Here is a 7,580-nt window from a genome sequence, read left to right as displayed (position 1 = left end):
AAACATGAATTTTCAAAAATTTAAAGAGGATTCAAAATCAATTTCCAGTAATAGAATGAGAATGATCACCGTTAATCAAATTACTGATTTGCATTGGATATGCGGAAGAAGTCCTCACTTTTTAAGTACAAAGTTAAGACCTGCATATAATACCCCCCCCCCCCATATTGTGACATGTATGTTGTGTTTCTTTTACGGATCTGTTAATATTAATCATGTGTTCATGGATAAAAGCAATTTGAAACAAGTATTTCAACTGATTTTTAAAACAAAAACAAAAAAAAGAAAGAAATTGCAGCTGTTCCCAGTGTCCAAGTTTATACGCATTGACAAAAAATCTTATAATTAAACGGATGATTATGAATTGAATAAGAATTTGCGCAAAAGATATTGAAATATACATGTACTTTAAACTTAACGAGTTAGTTTAAAGACTTAAAAAAGGATGCGTAGGGGGTGGTTTAATTAAGCTTCAGCATTAATTTACATTTTGATTAATTTTTTTTTTATTTTTGTACGAAATGAAATTGATAATGAAACCAGTTTGGATATTAAGCCGCCATTAAGCTGCAGCCTGGTGGTTTATTGGCAGCTTAAAGTGTTTCCATCCTCCTAATGATCTCATAATTTTTGTAAAAAAAACTATTAAATTCAAATTCATACCAAATGCAACAATATCTTTTGAAAGAATGTTTTTATAGGGACATTAATATGGATCAGTAATTTTCTAGGTTTAAAAACATCCAGTTATTTTGTTCTAAGCAGACTTTTAAGTAAATCAGCATCTTGAAGACCTGTATCATTAGATTAACAGCCAAGCAAAACTATTTTAGAATAAAAATGTTTTCCCGCAATATTGGAGGTCTGTGACAAAAACACTATTTATCACTGCATATCACTACATAGTACACTGACTTGTAGCAAACTTTGAAATTTTCATTGTATTAATGCTTAAGCACAAGAACCACTAGACAAGCAATGACTCTACTGTCAAGGTCTTTTTTTCAAATTTACTCAAGAAAATCGAAAGGATAAATATATCATTGTTATAATATTAAATTGTATAAAATAAAGTTGTGATTGGGCGAGCGGTTTTCAAATGCATTAACAAAGATCTAATAAATAAAAAAAATCAACAAATAAAAATTCTACCTCATGACACGTAATACTTGTTATTCATGTAATTGCTCCAATTAATATCTGTGTACTTTTTTTATGTAAAGGAATAGACTCTTTGGTTAACTTAATAAGTGTTATTTTCAATTTAATTGCCAATATTACTATTCATTGATTCTATATATTTTGATTTCAATTCTCAGCATATCATTATTAATATCATTTATTCAGATGAAGGTGATGAAATTCGTCATTTTGTTTGTGCTGACTTTTGTGCTCATAGTCATCGAAGCACAGAGTCACAATGAAGACCCGAATATCGAGGAGTATTGTTGTGCTCACACTTTTTTTCTTTTGTCATCAATGGTGTACCAGACCTTTATTCACGTTTGAGATTTCGAGTGCATAAGGAGTTGAAAATATAATCATGGTAATTTTTTTTTCAAATATTGACTGATTATTTTCTGCACGTATATGATAAATTTATATATTATCACACTTAGAGAGAGAGAGAGAGAGAGAGAGAGAGAGAGAGAGAGAGAGAGAGAGAGAGGGGGGGGGGAGAGAAATAGAGAGTTCTGTTTATCGTTTCTGTTTTGTAAATTTTTTGATTCTCAGACCTACAAGTAAACTTTGAAAATTAACGAATCCGGTTTAAGAATTAAATATGTGCAGTCTTCTCCATATGATCTTAGACGTATTGTTACTTCATAATAAATTCACACTCAAAATAATTTAAACTAATTTTTATGTACCTTATAAATAAAATTGAATTAATGAATACTTTCAATGCAAAATTAACCGGATATCATGCCAAAAGTAATCACATTAGCTTCATTCAATTGAACATTTTGAAGAAAGTATGAAAGGAAATAAATAGCCGTTTATTGAGAGATTGAAGGTAATTTGGAAACACTTTCTGTGTTGGTAAAGGCTAAATTTCCAGACTTATACGAATTTGTTTCTCTTTATTTTTTAATCAAAATCGTAGTTTTTTTTTATTTATTGTTCTATCTGATCCCTAAAAATAACGCCTTGATACACATTGATTTATCAAACTATTACTACAAATTATCATTTAAGGAATACGTTTCTAGAATTTGAAAATCTGTGGGCAACTTTATTTTTCTAAAATATGATCTTAAAACCACTCTGTGTTGAATTCTTGACCAAAAAATGCTTTAGCAAGAAATGCATCATTGGAATGACTTTACTGACAAATACCATTTTAAACGTAAAAAAAATCTTTGAATTTTCTCCTAGGTACCTGTTACTGAGGATAAAAGACACATATGAACCTCCAAAGGATATATGTCAAGGAAAGAATTGAATAATTATATTTGCTTAATGTTAATTACTAATAAACAACAATCAATATCCCCACAGTTCGTTTGCTTTTTCTTTCTTAATTAATATTGATATTCTTGAGATTTTTCTATAACTGTACAACCTCTCTCTCTCTCTCTCTCTCTCTCTCTCTCTCTCGCTCTCTCAAACAATTGATAGAGACAAATAATAAATGGAGTCAGGTTTTGATTCGGAATAATTAATAATGCAAATTGAATTTTTATTCTTTTGATCCCGTTGCATATGAAATTTAGCGATGTCAATCAACCAAACTTGCCAAAAAGTTATAAGGCCCCGATACTCCAACCCACATTCATAGAATACTAAAACAATATTTCAGTATTTGTTTTCTAAGTCCTTTAATGCAAGGTTTAAATGCAGTGATCTACAAAACTTTATTTTATATCCACTATCTACTGTAGTGCTGTTTAATCTGGAGTGTTAGGTCTCAATAAATCCCTTACAAGTCTGGTTGATTGATGTCTCTAATTTTCACATTCTTAATCTAGCAAGCTACAACTTAGCCAAACATGAAATCTTCTTACTAAGCAAAGACTGAGGCTTAGAACTCATTCAAATACATGGCAATCACCCCTTTGAAACAAAGTCTTGCGTCAACCCGCAATTTGCATTCAACAAACTCGAGGATTACTGTATACAGGGTTATTTTTGCCCTGCTTTATTTTCGCTCTTTCACTTTTGCAAACAATTTTGCCCCATTTGAAATTTGCCCAGTATCATTTTTGTGTACGAAATTATAATGTATTCTTTGAATTTATCCCTTTTTAATTTCGCCCAAACAAGATAAGGGCGAAAGGGGCGAATATTTCTCTGTATACTGTAATAGATAAAACAAAATTTGGAACTTCCCTTCATGGAAATTGTAAAAAAAAAAAGAAAGAAAAAGAAATAGATTACAAAAAGATGCTATTTTATCTCTTAAAAATATAACAATGACAGTGTTAAAAAACAGATGAAAGCAACAAAGCTGTCATCATGAACAAGTACCAGTTTGTCTTAGAAGCCAAACGCCAACTCCAATTTAAACACTATATATGCAAGTATCTGTAGCCAACATGCTCAAAATGCACGAAAACATACAAAATAACCTTGCCAAATTGCATTCAAATTGGTCATTGGACAAAGGCACTTACAAGTTGTTTAATAACAAACAAGAGGACCATGGGCCACATTGCTCACCTGAGCACATTGGCGATAAAGAAGCAAAACTCAGTTCAGCATTAAAAAGTTTTCATGGGGAAACTTCGAAGGGTGAGACTTTGATATGAAACGATCTGTTGATCTTTCCATATCAATATAACAAATGGATTTGCTATTCATGAACAGAAGATTGTTTTCCTATTTATTCAATTGTATTGGTTCCAGCCCAGCCCATGATTATGGCCCAGCCCAACCCACGTGGGCCCTCATTTGAATAAAATTGATTCTACACTACCCAAGTTTCCACATCAATATAAGTAATTTTTTAATTATGGCTTTTCTGTTCTTGAGAAAAAGTCTTTTCCCAAATTATTCCTATGTAAAACTTTGATCCCCCATTGTGACCCACCAAACTTGAATCTACACTACCTGGAGATGCTTCAATATCAATATGAACAATTCTTGAGGAAATATTTTTAAAAAGTTATATATTACCCTGAAGAACTTTGATCCCCCATTGTGGCCCCATCCTGCAACCCCGGGGGAGGAAGTCATGACTTGAATAAACTTGAATCTAAATTACTAGAGAATGCTTCTACAGAACAATGACAAATCATGGACTTGCTCTTCTTAACAAGACTAGTTTAATAAAAAATCTTTTTATTCTGATTGATTTTGAAAAAAGACATCAATCAACCAAGCCTGTCATAAATTTAGCAGGGCTCGACACTCTTGACCACTTATGATTTTTTCAATAAATTGTTATTATGGAGGCATAGAGTGTTTCGGCGGTTTTTAAAGAGAAATATGATTTTTTGCTCTTAAGGCCCGCCATCATCAGGAGCCCGACCTTGAGTATTAGTCTTAAGCTATTGTAAGCGTGACTTAATTATCATTTCGCCTATGTTTTTGTGTTTACTGTATGCGATTATTGGTTCATCGATAAATAACTCTTTGCAAATTGTGTCTGTTTGCAAAATGTTCCAGTGTTTGGGAAGGCGTTTTTTTAAACCCTTGACATATCGATTGTATTTGGTAATCATAACATTTGGTTGACGCTGTTTTTCTTTTATGATTTTTCGACAAAAAAATCGACAAAACATTAACAGACCAATATGTTGAGAGCAAGAAAGCAATCCGTTGTGGAGAGGACGAAAGTGACAACTGGTAGAGGAAAGCAAGGGTTGAGGGAAAAGATCGAAGTCCCGGCAGCTAAAAAGCAGAAAGTTTGCCCACCAGAAGACAAAGCAGAGGAAAACAACACGGGTGAGGAAGTTTTAAAAAATTTAGAGGAAGCTTGTTCAGAATTACCAAATGCAATAATTAGCGTTAATGATTGTTTGGGTTACAATGTTTCGGAAAATCTAAAGCAAAAAATAATTGCGGGAAATTATGTGGACTTGGCGCAATTATTAACAAATACAAATCTAACAGAATCTCAAGAAAAAACAATTGTTTTCAAAAATGGGGAATTGGTAACTAAAACAAAAAATGAAAAGAAGATAGATGATATAGCTAAGTGGACGGACGCGTTCATAATATACATGGGGATTTACGTTACTGCCCATCCAGCAAAGACTGTGGATTTATTAAAGTATATGCAAACAGTAAGGGCTGGGGCTATGAGGCACGGAGGACTAGGCTGGAAAAGCTATGACGAACAGTATCGTCTCAAAAAGAGCAAAAATCCCACAAGTAGCTGGGGGGTAGTTGATTCAGAACTTTGGTTGCTTTGCATGCTTGGTAAAGAAACGGAAAACATTCATGCATCAAGGCCAGCTGGCAGACAAAGCATGTCATCTTCGAAATGTTATGACTACAATTTTAAGGGTAGCTGTTTCAAATTCCCGTGTACCTACAATCATACTTGCATTAAGTGTAACGGTACACACCCGTTTTATAGCTGTCCGGTAAATAATTCTGTGGGATTTCGTACCCAAATGCAAAGCCAGCCTCAACAAAACCACACAGGATTATTTCCCAGGTTTCCCTCTGCACGATTCAGCAGACCAAATATTAGAGCACACAATACTAGATCAAACAGTCAACGATTGATGGGCCCTAGGTACAACGCCAATTAAATCTGACATTTTGAAAAAATTACTAATTGGGTATCCAAAAAAGAAAGTAGCAGTAGAATTGTATGAAGGTTTTACTAAGGGTTTCAGAATTCATTATTCAGGTCCGCGATTTCATGTGTTTTCCAAAAATCTCATTTCGGCTAATGATTTCAAGGTAGAAATCAGGGAAAAAATATTTAAAGAAATTAAATTGGGAAGAATCATGGGCCCTTTAAATATTTGCCAATTTCAAAGAGTTTAATCCACGAACCATAAAATATGGCCTCATCCCCAAAATTAACGTGATTTTTATTATCGATAGTGTAGACTTTAAGCTTTTCATAACCGTTTTTCTTTTTTCGATATCTATTTTACTTTTTCAAAACAAGATCTTGTAATATGGTATTGTTTTGATGGAAAAATGCATTAGGAACGTCATTTTTTGTAATATAACGTCACGTAAAGAGGCGATAGAGATGTCTGTAGGATTATAATGCACCTATTTATTAAAGGTGCTTAGACACATAATTGAAGTAAATTTTTTTCTCAAATGTTCTGTATTTATACAGACTATGCTTCACGACTTTAGCTATCATATGACAATGTTATGACTTGAAAAGGTAAAATTCTGCATTTAAAAAAGTGCGAGAAAGCAGAGTTATATGAAGATTCATTCTTTGCCCCCCCCCCCCCCCACACACACACACACAAACACACACCCCTAACACACTTGGTGAGAAACAAACAATCTCCGTAGCAGATCAAGTGGGAGTTCAGATTTCAGAGTAATTAAGAGTAAAGTAAAAAATACCATACCAGCGCACCCAAAGGATACACAGGTCCTCTGCATTTGGTAAAAAGAATAGTGTATATATACTAGGGATGACAATTTGTAACCGGTTAATCAATTAATCGGTCGGAACGATGCTAACCCGTTAGAAAATCCGCACTAATTGGTTAGTCGGAAAAATTAAAACATATGTAAATTTGAACGCAGTTTCCTTAAAATTCCTTCTGCTTTTTTTTTTTTAGAAAGGAAAGTGCTGCATTGATTTTTATTTAGGGTTTTCACACAATATTTTGAGGTAGTTATAGCTCTCCAGATAGAGATTGCGGTGTAATTGGTAAATTTGTAAAGTGTTATATTTACTGTTTAAATAAAATCAAGCCGTTACCCAGATAAGATATTAAAAACGTCGCCACCGCGCTAAGCACTTTTAATTATAGTATGTCTATATTTTGCCGTTGTCTATTAAATTATGTTATTATAAAGAACGTTGTAAATTGTAAATAAATTGAAAGTTCAGACATAGACTAGTTCCGATTAGGGTATTAACGTAGAATTAACTTCTTTTAACAATTGCATTGAAAAATGATCCCTTTCTGATTTCTCAAGCAAGATTCATGGTTTTCTTAATTTTTTCTTGTCTATTGAAATTGAAATAGAATAAACTCTTATGTACATTAAATTCCCCGATCAAAATAATAAACAGAGTGTAAATTCTAGCGTCTTTTTAGCCTTTTTGTGTATATGAAGAGAAAATGTCAATATGTATATCTTGATGCGACTAACTGGTTAATACATGTAGGTCGGAATGTTTTGCAGTTAACCGATTAGCAAATCTGCAATCGATTGCAATCGCTAATAAATACACATGTAAAGTTGACACCCCCCCCCTCCGATTGGGTTAATCGGTTTAAAGCCTTTTCCTTGTCAATGAATTTAAGCTTCATTTTTTGGAAAGGGTACTTTGAACATTTTATTTTAATTGATAATACAACAAGTGGACATGACTCCCCTACACCACACCACTTTGAAAAAAATTATACACACACATATACATGCTTCAATTTGTGTTCTTTCTTAATAAGTTAATCATCAAAGTGTATAACTTT

General features: G+C 32.9%; 1 long non-coding RNA gene across 1 annotated transcript; it reads left to right on the top strand.

Moving 5' to 3' along the window:
* The first annotated feature begins 276 nt into the window (after positions 1-276).
* On the top strand, positions 277-2,499 carry LOC134251244 (uncharacterized). Its single transcript, XR_009988693.1, has 2 exons — positions 277-1,546; positions 2,380-2,499. It is a non-coding gene; the product is annotated as an uncharacterized LOC134251244 (long non-coding RNA).
* The last annotated feature ends 5,081 nt before the right edge of the window (positions 2,500-7,580 follow it).

The sequence above is a fragment of the Saccostrea cucullata genome, unplaced genomic scaffold (assembly GCF_032062105.1).
Source record: "Saccostrea cucullata isolate Sc308-1 unplaced genomic scaffold, CSIRO_AGI_Scuc_v1 ctg6305, whole genome shotgun sequence".
In the NCBI taxonomy this organism is placed as follows: Eukaryota; Metazoa; Mollusca; class Bivalvia; order Ostreida; family Ostreidae; genus Saccostrea; species Saccostrea cuccullata.
Note: the sequence above shows the minus strand (reverse complement) of the source record. Positions and strands in the feature narration are given on the sequence as shown.